The sequence below is a fragment of the Bombina bombina genome, chromosome 3, assembly GCF_027579735.1.
Source record: "Bombina bombina isolate aBomBom1 chromosome 3, aBomBom1.pri, whole genome shotgun sequence".
NCBI classification, from domain to species: domain Eukaryota; kingdom Metazoa; phylum Chordata; class Amphibia; order Anura; family Bombinatoridae; genus Bombina; species Bombina bombina.
In genome coordinates, this window is record NC_069501.1 from 511,032,442 (window position 1) to 511,049,622 (window position 17,181).

Genomic DNA, 17,181 nt, shown 5'->3' on the forward strand with positions numbered 1-17,181 from the left:
ATAAGAACTATTTATCTGAATGTGCTCCTGGGGATTTCTTCAGGTTTAAAGGGCAAACCAGCACTTACCCTCTTCTTTTATGAATCAATTTTGTCCTGCTGTGCTGTATATACAGCTATGGTAAAAATAGTATACCACATATGGTGAATTAAGTAAATTGTGTCACAAAGACCTGATAAATGCCACAGTGACATTTGCCAGGTAAAATAAAAAGTGCTAAATAAACCCACTATGGAAAAATTGCATAGACAATATTCTGTCATGGAATAAGTCAAGTGAAGTAAAGTGTTCCATGCCACAATGTTAGTCTTCATAGTTGTACTCCGGTGCGATCCGCACCCCCCTAGTGACGCCACTGCCTCCTCCCACACACACAGCTCTTAGTGTGCAAGTGTCACGTGACAGCTGGCTCCCGCACACTAAGAGCTGTGCTCTTAAGAAGGCTATGGGCTGGCCTGTAGGGGGTGCTGCAGTCAATGCAGTTTTAAAGTGGAAAGTGCTTTTGCCTATACTTCTATCTATCGCACTGCACAGCATATGCGATAGATAGAAGTATTAGGCAAAAGACCATTCCACTTTCAGCCTAAATAATTACAAACTGCAATTTTAAATGTTTTTATTCAAAACTGCAGTGGAGGCTGGAGGCTGGAGGATTTTTTAATTTAAATCAGCAAAAAAGCTTTAAAAATGTAATATTTTTTTTATTTCTTAATCTTTTTTTTAATTTTTATCAGGGGTCAGGGTGTTCATCAGGGGCCTGGGGTTCACATGCTCAAGTGCTCCTATAGAGGAGCCTCCACTGGTTATATAGTAAATCTTTAGTGTGTAAATTAACATTTAGATATGTTTTGCAGCCTTCTGAAAAGAACCTCATGTTGATCGACTGATAGAAAAATAAAGGTGTAATCTAACTTTTGCTGACGCTATATCATTGTAATGTTTCAATATGAATTTTCTCCTGAACTTTATTTTACATAAACCATTTGAGACAAATCACATTGCTCAATCTTTATAAACATTAATCCTAAACAGTGTGTTCAAGAAGAAAAAGAGTCTTAAAGATGGGGTCTTTATTCCAGTAATGTGTTTTCTTTTTTCTTTTACCCCTATCCTATTGGGTTGAACAGTTTTGAAAACATTAAATTTGTTCACTATCCAAAATAAAAAGATAATTATCTTTAATACAATGGACATCTAATTTTTAGTAATTGCAAGATACAGTTGTTTCAATGAATATTGCTACTATCAGTAAATATGACGCATGCTTCACTGCTTTAAAAATGAAAAAAAAAAGGCTACCGCACCTGGTGTTCCCAGGCGGTCTCCCATCCAGGTACTTACCAGGCCTTGCCCTGCTTAACTTCCAAAATCAGACGGGATCGGGTACATTCAAGGCAGTGTGCCGATAGACACTTAGCGCTTCTTCCCAACGCTTTTTGTTCTTGCTCATGCTGTCATTCACAGTCTGTAAAAAATTGAAGAGTTAAAATAGGGTTAAAATTTAGATGGCAAATATATAAATAAATTAATAAATAGTGCCAGTACATGCCCAGAATCACTTGCGGACCCATGACAAAAAGTATTCATAGATAAAGAGTTTCCTGCCCCCCTTTCTGCCTGCCTGCCTGTCTTTACAAAAGACAATTATCTTTAATACAATGGACATCTAATTTTTAGTAATTGCAAGCTACAGTTGTTTCAATGAATATTGCTACTATCAGTAAATATGACGCATGCTTCACTGCTTTAAAAATGAAAAAAAAACATAATTTATGTAAGAACTTACCTGATAAATTCATTTCTTTCATATTAGCAAGAGTCCATGAGCTAGTGACGTATGGGATATACATTCCTACCAGGAGGGGCAAAGTTTCCCAAACCTCAAAATGCCTATAAATACACCCCTCACCACACCCACAAATCAGTTTAACGTATAGCCAAGAAGTGGGGTGATAAGAAAAAAGTGCGAAAGCATAAAAAAATAAGGAATTGGTCTCACTTCCGGTGATGAACTGATCAATATCACACATATAAGCTAAACTATATATCTTGATACCACTTACCATCTGACTACAAGACTACAAGACAAATCAACTTTAATCGGGCAGTTTCGGGGATGAGTTGTTGGCCACGTGGCAGGTAGGCCCGCATTGAAAACGGAGCAGTATATGACAATCTTGTAGGCCTGTCACTAAAGCGCAATAACAGAGTGGGAGTCATATACCTCAGAGTGCACCGAATTTACACACAGAGGCCCATAATACGCATAGCAGGTCTAATTGAGGGAGAAAGTGCCTAGAGATGACAATCTATGCTATAGCTCTAAATACCACTGAAGGAGATGGAAAGGTTACAGAACTGAGATAAACTCCTCATGCTGCACTGCACCCTCCGCCATTCAAGCCTCCCCAGTACTTATCATTAAAAGATACTAGCAACGATAGTTGTGTGGGCCATCTCTCCCTCCCTGGTGCGGACTACCTATTACCTCACCACCTACCTTTTTGGTGATTAGAACATTTAAGTTGAGCAGACATATAGTGCATGCAGAGGTACTACTCAAGCTTTGTAAAGACCACTGGCACGATGTCTGGCAGACAGAATAATCAAGACAAAAGAGCCAAAGCTGTGGTGGAAGTCCATGCCGCTGAAGTTGGGGCGGCAGAAACTGCAGATGAGGAGACATCAGAAACCCACCCTATAGTATCCCAAATATCAGCCCTTTTCTTGCCCAAGATAGAGCAATTGCAGACAGGAATGGACTTTTTGTCGTCTGAATTCAAGTCATTTTCCTCAAGGCTCCAGCACATCGAACAGAGAGTAGGTGAAGGAGAAATAAGACAACGCGAAAACTCTAATAAAGTAGCAGCACTGGAGGCCCAGAATAAGATGCTAACTGAAAAACTTGATGATCTTGAAAACCGCTCATGGCGGAACAATCTGCGTATTGTGGGTCTGCCAGAATCTGTTCTGAACACCGGCTTGCTAGAATTTGCAGAAAAACTCTTGCCTACCCTCCTAAAATTACGACCTGAGGACATACCATTTGTGGCGGAAAGAGCCCACAGGATAGGTACCATCAAGACCCAAAGACAGCCAGAGGACCCCGGCAGGTGATGATATGTTACCTTAACTTTCAAGATAAAATCCAAATCTTAAGAGCCTACCGTCAATGTTCTCCTCTGACGTTTGAGGGGAAGAAGATCCTCATCTTCCAGGACTACTCCGCAGAGATTTCTAGGAGAAGGAGGGAGTTCTCTCCTTACTGTAAAACGCTGATAGAAGAAGGGCGCTCTGTGTCTTTACTGTTTCCAGCTAAACTCAAGCTCCAGACCCAGCAGGGTGTTAAGTTTTTCGATGACCCTAGACATCTACAGAAATTCCTGAGGCTTGAACAGGAATTGACAGACAAGGAAACCTGAGGAAATGGTGACTATAGTTCAAGGGACTGGAAAAGTATTCTGATCATTGAGGTGAACTGGGAGGGGGGGAGGTTCAGAATAATTGGCTGGTGGAGGCTCCCATCTATCCTGAGCCACAACAACTAAGAGGTGGTGTGAGGGTGGACTTACTTCACGCCCATCTTGTTCCAGTTAAAGGTTATCTTTGGGTTGTTAAAATTATAGCAATGATGTTTTTCTTTTAATGTGGTTATTTTGAATTATTGTTCTGACCTACACTGCAAACATATCCCTCAAGACTTGCCTTTGCAGAGTTTTCACCGAAGGGGTAAGAATAAATCTTAGGAGATATAGTTAACCAGTTAGTTTGAATGCCTATCCCCCCTTACTGTGAGAGTCAGGTTTGTTAGATGTAAAGGCCTGCCCTGGTCCAGGGATAGTTCAATTACTTTCTGTAGTATAACTGCCCATAATACTAGTCCTACCCGGAAGGTGTGCTGAGAGGGTCATACACCCCAAACAAAAAGTTGACCTGGGATTGAGAGAACATTTCTGACCTTATATAGCGAGGGTTGACGGACCCACAGAATTAACCCTAATTGTTTAATCACAGATGGTGGGATGGATCAGGATGGTAGGGAGAGAGCTATTATCATCATACCAGACTTAATCACACGTAGGAGGTAAAGTGTAGTGCAGTAGTGAGTTAATTCTCATTAGGTTACTGATTTCGAAGCTGAGAAGTTATGAAGATGCGTAAGTTAGTGGGGACTTGTTTGTTTCCCTATTTGTTAATTTTTTCATTTGTAATATGCTTAACTGTGTTGTTTTTCTCTCTAATTAGCTGGTGTAGTGCCCCCCTCCCTCCCCGGGACTCTCTGATTTTGGAAAATGTTTCTAATCTGGGAATGCATAACCTAAACATTATGAGCTGGAATGTGGGTGGCGTAACATCCCCGCAAAAGCGTAGATCGATCTTGCGCTACCTACACTCAAGAAAAGTTGATATAGCAATACTGGAGGAGACACACTTATCGAAATTAGAACATGAAAAATTGAAGCAAGGTTGGGTGGGGGAGGTTGTGTACACCCCATATGAATCCAAACGAGCCAGGGGCGTAGCTGTGTTATTTAGGAAAAATCTGACTTACAATATCACTAAGACACTATTAGACCAAGAGGGGAGATTTATAATGCTCCAATTAGAGATTCAGGGACTGTCATTTACTTTGGTAGGGGTATATGGGCCACAACGACAGAAGCAATGCTTTTGGAGAGAGTTACAGGCTAAGTTAATTCCCAGCAGACAGATTCCACAACCCAAATAGGAAGGCACACACCCCCCAAAGCTTTAGAAACTCCAAAAAAGAATCCTTAGTGATTCACACTTTCAGAAAGGCTCTGGATCTACAGGATGTCTGGAGAGCCAGACACCCAGAGCAAAGAGACTTCACCTGCATGTCACTAGGAAAAGACACTATGGCCAGACTTGACTACTTTTTAGTATCTACAGAGCTTTGCCCCAGAGTGGAAAACGTTGAGATAGACCCAATAACAATTTCAGATCATGCTCCGATAGGGGTTAAGATCCATGTTGGCCCCACCCAGAGGAAGACTAACAGATGGGTATTTCCAACATATTTATGTAAAGACCCCAACTTTTATAGGCACATCCTGGGAGAGTGGCTAGCATACGTAGAAACTAATGAAGCGCATGTTGATAATCCTCTACTGTTCTGGGAGACAGCTAAAGCTGTCTTGAGAGGGGTCATCTCGGCTTATGCCGCAAACATAAAAAAAAAGAGTAAAGCCCAATCAGAGCTCCTGTTAGCGCAGATTTTAAATGCTAGAAATAAATATCTCAGAAACCCCACTCCCGTTAATAGACTCAAATATAAGGAAATTAAACGAACAAGAGATGACTACATACTTCAACAAACTAATAAGGCCCACGCAAAAACACAGGCTAGATACTATAGGTTTGGGAACAAAACCGGGAAATTGCTGGCTAGAATGACGAAATTGTCGAACAACAGACATCCTATTTTAGCCATTAAGCAAGATAATATAGTTTTGAATAAGGAAGAAGATATACAAAAAGCATTTACTGACTTTTACAAAGACCTATACTCCACGCAGAAGGTACAGACTAGCGACACGGACAGATTCTGGGACCAATTACAACTGCCGATGATAGACCGTACCCAACTTGACAAACTTAACTGTCCCATTACCTCTAACGAGATTCTGGCCACAATTAAAGACTTAGCACTAGAAAAAACTCCAGGGCCAGATGGCTTGCCGGCGGAATTTTATAAGATAATGGGGACTGATATAAGCCGAACTCTAATGCGATTGTTTAATGGTTTGCTTGGAGACGAAGTTCAGCCCTCCCCCAGATTTGCGGAAGCTAACATTAGCATTATTCCGAAGGAAGGTAGAGACCCCCTCCTGGCGCAGTCATACCGCCCCATTTCCCTACTTAACCAAGACTATAAGATCCTGACAAAAATCCTTGCAAACAGACTAGCTAGCATTCTCCCCTCACTGATACACGGGGACCAGACGGGCTTCGTTAAAGGGAGATCTTCGGTGCTTAATGTTAGAAGAGTTCAAACGATTATTCAGTATTATTGGAACATAACACAACACAACCCAAACATGACAAAAAACACAGAGGCAGCCCTGCTATTTTTAGATGCGGAAAAAGCCTTTGACAAGGTCCTGTGGGAACACCTCTACACCACCATGAGCAAAATGGGTATAGAGGGCGCATTTGTTAAGGCTGTTGAGAATCTTTACAGTAGACCACAGGCTTCTATCTTAGTTAACGGCACGCCTACCCGGCCCTTTACGCTCCACAGAGGCACTAGGCAGGGCTGTCCCCTCTCCCCGCTCCTCTTTGACATGGCCATAGAGCCACTGGCAATAAAGATTAGGCAGACACTACAGGGAATGCGCATAGGAGAGTCGACGTTGCATGTCTCGTTGTTTGCTGATGACATGGTATTGTACGTACAAGACCCTCACAAGAATATCCCAAAACTAATGGAGACGATTGGAGAGTTTAGTCTGGTCTCCGGATACAAAATTAATACTGATAAAACTGAACTACTCTGGCTATTGTCCAGGGGGGAAAAGCAAATTCCAGGTTATGACTTTAAAATAGTAGATGGAAACTTTAAATACTTAGGTGTAACGTTACATGCAGACCCACGCAGATGGTACTCCATTAACTATGGACCCTTACTTAAAAAATTGGATAACTTAATCAAAGGGTGGACCCTGCTTCCGCTATCTTTATTGGGGAGGGTGGGACTTATAAAAATGATATATTTCCCCAAGTTGCTTTACTTTTTCCAAACACTACCAGCAATACTGGGGAAATCAGATCTGAATCACATCAAAGGGAGGGTGCTCAAATTTATCTGGAATGACAAGAAGCATAGGATTAGTTACCTCAAACTCACCGCCCCGAGGGAGATGGGAGGATTAGCATTGCCTAACTTTGAGTTATATAATTGGGCGGCCCAGTGTAAATTTGTCATTGACTGGATGACGGGACAGGGAAAGTTTACTGATCTCAAACTAGAGGGTGAATTGACAAAGCCATGGGCTTTGGAGATGATCCCTCACATGACACAGACACAAGCGAATAGATACTTGAAAGATATGGAACTTCTGGCTCAACCTGCGAGAGCTTGGAGACAGTTTTGCAAGAAGTTGGGAGGTGATCATAGACTGATCTCATATTTACCTTGGTGTGGTAACCCTGAATTCCCTGCGGGTATATCGACCAAAGCCTTTTTTCAGTGGAGGAGTCGGGGACTACGTACAGTGGGTCAGACAGAGTCGGGAGAAAGGGGACACATGCAGACATTTGAGACACTAAGGGGAACATTTGACTTGCCCAGGACTCACCATTATGCCTATTTACAAGCAAGACACTATTTTGATGCACTATGTAGGGAAGGAAGCGATAAAGATCAGGCAGCTATACGGCAGAGTATAGAATTAGCAAAACATGGCAACACATCCATATCACCACTATACACAAAAATGAACAGACCGGCAGGGATTACTTGCACAAATAACATAGCAGCCATTTGGAGCGAAAAATTGGGGGTGGCAGTAACGACGGAGGAAGTTGGGAAAAGCATACATAAAGTCAAATCGGCAACTCTCTCATCAGGGGTGAGAGAATCACACTTCAAGCTGCTGCATGATAGCTACGTCACCCCTCAAAAGTTCCAGAAATGGAAAACAGACAGGAATAGTAAGTGCCCTAGATGTGATTTGATAGACGCAGACACTGAACATATGATGTGGAGCTGCCCCAGACTAGTTAGATTTTGGAAGATGACAGCACACTGGGTAAAGACAAAAATAAGAGTGCCCTGTAGTGATTGGACATTTCAGAATGTGGTGTTCCTTGATTTTTTGGGCATACCAAAACACATTAAATCTCTCATACATATTATAGTTCTGATGTCGAGACATCTGATATTTCAAAATTGGCTCAAAAGAAACCCACCTACTGTAACACAATTAAAACAGACAATGTTGCAGCAACTATTTATTGAACAAGCTGACGGACTGGGTGACATGACCACTAGAGTCCGGTCCTTCTTTCACAAGTGGGGACCCTTTATCCGCACACTACCAGACAGCTCACGTAACATAATCATAACACCATTCAAGAACACAGAATACATGTTAGAAGCAGCTCTACGGGGAGAATGGTAGACTGGGAAACCGAGGTGCTCTAGGGGGAGAGGGGAGGAAGAGGAGGATCGAGAGTCAACCATACCAGTTGAGAGTAAAGAGTTTAGTAGTGTTTATGTTCAGAGTTTTATTGAGGTTTTTTTTATTATTATTATTTTTTTTCTCTCTTTTTTGATTTAATGGAAATAGTGCAAAATGGATGTTATTGTCTACCATGACTATGTTCAGGGAAACTTTCTGATGTATGACGGAAGGCACCATCTGATTTGTAACCATATTTTACCTGTAAACTGTTGAATGTACCTAATTTCATCTGTTTGTTGCACGCAAAAATAAAGATATTTAAAAAAAAAAAAAAATAAGGAATTGGAATAATTGTGCTTTATACAAAAAAATCAAAACCACCACAAAAAAAGGGTGGGCCTCATGGACTCTTGCTAATATGAAAGAAATGAATTTATCAGGTAAGTTCTTACATAAATTATGTTTTCTTTCATGTAATTAGCAAGAGTCCATGAGCTAGTGACGTATGGGATAATGACTACCCAAGATGTGGATCTTCCACGCAAGAGTCACTAGAGAGGGAGGGATAAAATAAAGACAGCCAATTCCGCTGAAAATAATCCACACCCAAAATAAAGTTTAAATCTTATAATGAAAAAAACTGAAATTATAAGCAGAAGAATCAAACTGAAACAGCTGCCTGAAGTACTTTTCAACCAAAAACTGCTTCAGAAGAAGAAAACACATCAAAATGGTAGAATTTAGTAAAAGTATGCAAAAAAGACCAAGTTGCTGCTTTGCAAATCTGATCAACCGAAGCTTCATTCCTAAACGCCCAGGAAGTAGAAACTGACCTAGTAGAATGAGCTGTAATCCTCTGAGGCGGAGTTTTACCCGACTCGACATAAGCATGATGAATTAAAGATTTCAACCAAGATGCCAAAGAAATGGCAGAGGCCTTCTGACCTTTCCTAGAACCGGAAAAGATAACAAATAGACTAGAAGTCTTTCGGAAATTCTTAGTAGCTTCAACATAATATTTCAAAGCTCTAACTACATCCAAAGAATCTCCTTAGAATTCTTAGGATTAGGACATAATGAAGGAACCACAATTTCTCTACTAATGTTGTTAGAATTCACAACCTTAGGTAAAAATTTAAAAGAAGTTCGCAACACCGCCTTATCCTGATGAAAAATCAGAAAAGGAGACTCACAAGAAAGAGCAGATAATTCAGAAACTCTTCTAGCAGAAGAGATGGCCAAAAGAAACAAAACTTTCCAAGAAAGTAATTTAATGTCTAATGAATGCATAGGTTCAAACGGAGGAGCTTGAAGAGCCCCCAGAACCAAATTCAAACTCCAAGGAGGAGAAATTGATTTAATGACAGGTTTTATACGAACCAAAGCTTGTACAAAACAATGAATATCAGGAAGATTAGCAATCTTTCTATGAAAAAGAACAGAAAGAGCAGAGATTTGTCCTTTCAAGGAACTTGCAGACAAACCTTTATCCAAACCATCCTGAAGAAACTGTAAAATTCTCGGAATTCTAAAAGAATGCCAGGAAAAGTGATGAGAAAGACACCAAGAAATGTAAGTCTTCCAGACTCTATAATATATCTTCCTAGATACAGATTTACGAGCCTGTAACATAGTATTAATCACAGAGTCAGAGAAACCTCTTTGACTAAGAATCAAGCGTTCAATCTCCATACCTTTAAATTTAAGGATTTGAGATCCTGATGGAAAAAAGGACCTTGCGACAGAAGGTCTGGTCTTAACGGAAGAGTCCACGGTTGGCAAGAGGCCATCCAGACAAGATCCGCATACCAAAACCTGTGAGGCCATGCTGGAGCCACCAGCAGAACAAACGAGCATTCCTTCAGAATCTTGGAGATTAGTCTTGGAAGAAGAACTAGAGGCGGAAAGATATAGGCAGGATGATACTTCCAAGGAAGTGACAATGCATCCACTGCTTCCGCTTGAGGATCCCTGGATCTGGACAGATACCTCGGAAGTTTCTTGTTTAGATGAGAAGCCATCAGATCTATTTCTGGAAGTCCCCACATTTGAACAATCTGAAGAAATACCTCTGGGTGAAGAGACCATTCGCCCGGATGTAACGTTTGGCGACTGAGATAATCCGCTTCCCAATTGTCTATACCTGGGATATGAACCGCAGAAACTAGACAGGAGCTGGATTCCGCCCATACCAGTATTCGAGATACTTCTTTCATAGCCAGAGGACTGTGAGTCCCTCCTTGATGATTGATGTATGCCACAGTTGTGACATTGTCTGTCTGAAAACAAATGAACGATTCTCTCTTTAGAAGAGGCCATGACTGAAGAGCTCTGAAAATTGCACGGAGTTCCAAAATATTGATTGGTAATCTCACCTCCTGAGATTCCCAAACCCCTTGTGCTGTCAGAGACCCCCAAACAGCTCCCCAACCTGTCAGACTTGAATCTGTTGAAATTACAGTCCAGGTCGGAAGAACAAAAGAAGCCCCCTGAACTAAATGATGGTGATCTGTCCACCACGTCAGAGAGTGTCGTACAATCGGTTTTAAAGATATTAATTGAGATATCTTTGTGTAATCCCTGCACCACTGGTTCAGCATACAGAGCTGAAGAGGTCGCATGTAAAAATGAGCAAAGGGGATCGCGTCCGATGCAGCAGTCATAAGACCTAGAATTTCCATGCATAAGGCTACCGAAGGGAATGATTGTGATTGAAGATTTCGACAAGCTGAGATCAATTTTAGACGTCTCTTGTCTGTCAGAGACAGAGTCATGGACACTGAATCTATCTGGAAATCTAAAAAGGTTACCCTTGTTTGAGGAATCAATGAACTTTTCGGTAAATTGATCCTCCAACCATGATCTTGAAGAAACAACACAAGTCGATTCGTATGAGATTCTGCTAAATGTGAAGACTGAGCAAGTACCAAGATATCGTCCAAATAAGGAAATACCACAATACCCTGCTCTCTGATTACAGACAGAAGGGCACCGAGAACCTTTGTAAAAATTCTTGGAGCTGTTGCTAGGCCAAACGGCAGAGCCACAAACTGGTAATGCTTGTCTAGGAAAGAGAATCTCAGAAACTGATAATGATCTGGATGAATCGGAATATGCAGATATGCATCCTGTAAATCTATTGTGGACATATAATGCCCTTGCTGAACAAAAGGCAGGATAGTCCTTATAGTTACCATTTTGAATGTTGGTATCCTTACATAACGATTCAATATTTTTAGATCCAGAACTGGTCTGAAGGAATTCTCCTTCTTTGGTACAATGAAGAGATTTGAATAAAACCCCAGCCCCTGTTCCAGAACTGGAACTGGCATAATTACTCCAGCCAACTCTAGATCTGAAACACATTTCAGAAATGCTTGAGCCTTCGCTGGATTTACTGGGACACGGGAAAGAAAAAATCTCTTTGCAGGAGGACTTATTTTGAAGCCAATTCTGTACCCTTCTGAAACAATGTTTTGAATCCAAAGATTGTGAATTGAATTGATCCAAATTTCTTTGAAAAATCGTAATCTGCCCCCTACCAGCTGGGCTGGAATGAGGGCTGCACCTTCATGTGGACTTGGGAGCTGGCTTTGGTTTTCTAAAAGGCTTGGATTTATTCCAGACTGGAGATGGTTTCCAAACTGATACCGCTCCTGTGGGTGAAGGATCAGGTTTTTGTTCCTTATTGTGATGAAAGGAACGAAAACGATTATTAGACCTAAATTTACCTTTAGATTTTTTATCCTGTGGTAAAAAAGTTCCTTTCCCTCCAGTAACAGTTGAGATAATAGAATCCAACTGAGTACCAAATAATTTATTACCCTGGAAAGAAAGGGAAAGCAAAGTTGACTTAGAAGACATATCAGCATTCCAAGTTTTAAGCCATAAAGCTCTTCTAGCTAAAATAGCTAGAGACATATACCTGATATCAACTCTAATGATATCAAAGATGGCATCACAAATAAAGTTATTAGCATGTTGAAGAAGATTAACAATGCTATGAGAATTATGATCTGTTACTTGTTGCACTGAAGCTTCTAACCAAAAAGTTGAAGCTGCAGCAACATTCGCTAAAGATATAGCAGGTCTAAGAAGATTACCTTAACATAAGTAAGCTTTTCTTAGAAAGGATTCAATCTTCCTATCTAAAGGATCCTTAAAGGAAGTACTATCTGCCGTAGGAATAGTAGTACGTTTAGCAAGAGTAGAGACAGCCCCATCAACCTTAGGGATTTTGTCCCAAAATTCTAATCTGTCAGATGGCACAGGATATAATTGCTTAAAACGTTTAGAAGGAGTAAATGAATTACCCAAATTATTCCATTCCCTGGAGATTACTTCAGAAATAGCATCAGGGACAGGAAAAACTTCTGGAATAACTACAGGAGATTTAAAAACCTTATTTAAACGTTTAGATTTAGTATCAAGAGGATCAGAATCCTCTATTTCTAATGCAATTAAGACCTCTTTAAGTAAAGAACGAATAAATTCCATTTTGAATAAATATGAAGATTTATCAGCATCAACCTCTGAGACAGAATCCTCTGAACCAGAGGAACCACTATCAGAATCAGAATGATGATGTTCATTTAAAAATTCATCTGAAAAATGAGAAGTTTTAAAGGACCTTTTACGTTTACTAGAAGGGGGAATAATAGACATAGCCTTCTTAATGGATTTAGAATTACAATCTCTTATGTTAACAGGAACACTCTGAGTATTAGATGTTGACGGAACCGCAACAGGTAATGTAACATTACTAAAGGAAATATTATCTGCATTAACAAGTTTGTCATGACTTTCATTACAAACAACAGCTGGAGGAACAGATACCACAAGTTTACAACAGATACACTTAACTTTGGTAGATCCAGCACCAGGCAGCATTTTTCCAGAAGTATCTTCTGACTCAGTGTCAATCTGGGACATCTTGCAATATGTAATAGAAAAAACAACATATAAAGCAAAATTGATCAAATTCCTTAAATGACAGTTTCAGGAATGGGAAAAAATGCCAGTGAACAAGCTTCTAGCAACCAGAAGCAAAAAATAATTAGACTTAAATAATGTGGAGACAATAGTGACGCCCATATTTTTTAGCGCCAAAAAAAGACGCCCACATTATTTGGCGCCTAAATGCTTTTGGCGCCAAAAATGACGCCACATCCAGAACGCCGACACTTTTGGCGCAAAAAAACGTAAAAAAATGACGCAACTTCCGGCGACACGTATGACGCCGGAAACAGAAAAAAAAAAAAAAATTTGCGCCAAAAAAGTCCGCGCCAAGAATGACGCAATAAAATGAAACATTTTCAGCCCCCGCGAGCCTAACAGCCCACAGGAAAAAAGTCAAATTTTAAGGTAAGAAAAAAATTGATTGATTCATATGCATTATCCCAAATATGAAACTGACTGTCTGAAATAAGGAACGTTGAACATCCTGAGTCAAGGCAAATAAATGTTTGAATACATATATTTAGAACTTTATATAATAGTGCCCAACCATAGCTTAGAGCAGGGGTGTCAAACTCAAATTCATCAGGGGCCGCATCAGCAGTTTGGTCACCCTCAAAGGGCCTCAAAGGGCCGGTTGTATCTAGGACTATGTGTCCACTTTTTATTATCATAATCTGTGCAGACTACAAATCAGTCACAGACAGTACAAGTGTAGGAGCAGACTCCCGAGATAAAGATTTGATTTATTACCTGGGGAAGGCTGAGAGCAGAATAAGACAATTTGCAGAGACAGAGCCTCAGAACGGCTGTTTACTTAGAATTGTCCTGCTGACATATTATTTAAAAAAAACATGTTTTTCTTACCAGCCTCGCTGTGTGCCTGCTGCTGCCTCTCTGGTCTCTGCTGCTAGCCCTTTTCCCGCGCATGCAGATACATAGGGAAGCTGGGAGGAAGTGATGAGGGAGCAGGAGGTCAGTGTCTTGTTCTCACTCATTCACTTCCTACCAGCCAGAAGTTTTCCATAAGTTAAATATGTATTTTTTATTTATTTTTTTAAAGTGTTTGGACCTCTTATTGTGCTGTTAACATTTGCCCATTCCACACAGCACTCCCATGTTTCATGAAACAAAATTTGAGAATATATCTGACATTTATATTTAACCCGTCCCACATACATTTTCTCTTTTAATATGAAATATTAGATGGGATCGGGTGCATTCAAGGCAGTGTGGCACTAGACACTTAGTGCTTCTTCCCAACGCTTTTTGTTCTTGCTCATGCTGTCATTCACAGTCTGTAAAAAATTGAGGAGTTAAAACGGGGTTAAAATTTATATGGCAAATATATAAATAAATTAATAAATAGTGCCAGTACAGGCCCAGAATCACTTGCTGACCCATGACAAAAAGTATACATAGATAAAGAGTTTCCTGCCCCTCTTTCTGCCTGCCTGCCTGTCTTTACAAAAGACAATTATCTTTAATACAATGGACATCTAATTTTTAGTAATTGCAAGCTACAGTTGTTTCAATGAATATTGCTACTATCAGTAAATATGACGCATGCTTCACTGCTTTAAAAATGAAAAAAATAAAAAGCCTACCGCACCTGGTATTCCCAGGCGGTCTCCCATCCAGGTACTGACCAGGCCTGGCCCTGCTTAACTTCCGAGATCAGACGGGATCGAGTGAATACAAGGCAGTGTGGCGGTAGACACTTAGCGCTTCTTCCCAACGCTTTTTGTTCTTGCTCTTGCTGTCATTCACAGTCTGTAAAAAATTGAAGAGTTAAAATGGGGTTAAAATTTAGATGGCAAATTCATAAATAAATTAATAAATAGTGCCAGTACAGGCCCAGAATCACTTACTGACCCATGACAAAAAGTATACATCAATAAAGGGTGAGTGAGTTAGTGAGTGAGTGAGTGAGTTAGTTAGTTAGTTAGTTAGTTAGTTGCCCGCCCGCCCGCCTGCCTTTGCAAAAGATCATACAAACTGGTTAGTCCTTTAAAAATTAGGGAGAGCTGTTTTTCAAGGAATAAGCTTTATTTCCCTGTAAATGCAAGAGATAATAATGCATTACTTTACGAAATATAAGCAATCCTAGATTGAGAAGATAATAATTCATTTGGAAAATAACTGATGGGTATACATTGTTGTATATCATTGTGTGGGGTTAATGTTAATACAGGGAGTGCAGAATTATTAGGCAAATGAGTATTTTGACCACATCATCCTCTTTATGCATGTTGTCTTACTCCAAGCTGTATAGGCTCGAAAGCCTACTACCAATTAAGCATATTAGGTGATGTGCATCTCTGTAATGAGAAGGGGTGTGGTCTAATGACATCAACACCCTATATCAGGTGTGCATAATTATTAGGCAACTTCCTTTCCTTTGGCAAAATGGGTCAAAAGAAGGACTTGACAGGCTCAGAAAAGTCAAAAATAGTGCGATATCTTGCAGAGGGATGCAGCACTCTTAAAATTGCAAAGCTTCTGAAGCGTGATCATCGAAATATCAAGCGTTTCATTCAAAATAGTCAACAGGGTCGCAAGAAGCGTGTGGAAAAACCAAGGGGCAAAATAACTGCCCATGAACTGAGAAAAGTCAAGCGTGCAGCTGCCAAGATGCCACTTGCCACCAGTTTGGCCATATTTCAGAGCTGCAACATCACTGGAGTGCCCAAAAGCACAAGGTGTGCAATACTCAGAGACATGGCCAAGGTAAGAAAGGCTGAAAGACGACCACCACTGAACAAGACACACAATCTGAAATGTCAAGACTGTGCCAAGAAATATCTCAAGACTGATTTTTCTAAGGTTTCATGGACTGATGAAATGAGAGTGAGTCTTGATGGGCCAGATGGATGGGCCCGTGGCTGGATTGGTAAAGGGCAGAGAGCTCCAGTCCGACTCAGACGCCAGCAAGGTGGAGGTGGAGTACTGGTTTTGGCTGGTATCATCAAAGATGAGCTTGTGGGGCCTTTTCGGGTTGAGGATGGAGTCAAGCTCAACTCCCAGTCCTACTGCCAGTTTCTGGAAGACACCTTCTTCAAGCAGTGGTACAGGAAGAAGTCTGCATCCTTCAAGAAAAACATGATTTTCATGCAGGACAATGCTCCATCACACGCGTCCAAGTACTCCACAGCGTGGCTGGCAAGAAAGGGTATAAAAGAAGAAAATCTAATGACATGGCCTCCTTGTTCACCTGATCTGAACCCCATTGAGAACCTGTGGTCCATCATCAAATGTGAGATTTACAAGGAGGGAAAACAGTACACCTCTCTGAACAGTGTCTGGGAGGCTGTGGTTGCTGCTGCACGCAATGTTGATGGTGAACAGATCAAAACACTGACAGAATCCATGGATGGCAGGCTTTTGAGTGTCCTTGCAAAGAAAGGTGGCTATATTGGTCACTGATTTGTTTTTATTTTGTTTTTGAATGTCAGAAATTTATATTTGTGAATGTTGAGATGTTATATTGGTTTCACTGGTAAAAATAAATAATTGAAATGGGTATATATTTGTTTTTTGTTAAGTTGCCTAATAATTATGCACAGTAATAGTCACCTGCACACACAGATATCCCCCTAAAATAGCTATAACTAAAAACAAACTAAAAACTACTTCCAAAACTATTCAGCTTTGATATTAATGAGTTTTTTTGGGTTCATTGAGAACATGGTTGTTGTTCAATAATAAAATTAATCCTCAAAAATACAACTTGCCTAATAATTCTGCACTCCCTGTATATATAATTTTAGCCACTGAAATAATTCCCAGATTTGGTTGTCCGCTTCAGATTAATTCTGATAACGGTCCAGCGTTCATTAGTAAAATCACACATGAGTTAGTAGAATGGTTACAGATTAATTGGAACTTTCACATTCCCTACCATCCTCAAAGCTCAGGGATTGTAGAAAGAATGAATCGCAATATCAAGGAAAAACTTTTAAAGGCAACAGCAGGTACATGGGTTAAATGGCAAAACTATTTACCTGCGATTTTAGCAGAAATCAGAATAACCCCAAATAGGACAACCAGGTTGTCTCCATTTGAGGTCCTAATG

At 40.4% G+C, this 17,181-nt stretch overlaps 1 non-coding gene and 1 pseudogene across 1 annotated transcript; both read right to left on the reverse strand.

The window, feature by feature from the left end:
* Nucleotides 1-1,292: 1,292 nt before the first annotated feature.
* Nucleotides 1,293-1,411, reverse strand: LOC128655049 (uncharacterized; annotated as a pseudogene).
* A 13,295-nt stretch (nucleotides 1,412-14,706) lies between these two features.
* Nucleotides 14,707-14,825, reverse strand: LOC128654868 (5S ribosomal RNA). Its single transcript, XR_008401534.1, has one exon. It is a non-coding gene; the product is annotated as a 5S ribosomal RNA (ribosomal RNA).
* Nucleotides 14,826-17,181: the final 2,356 nt, after the last annotated feature.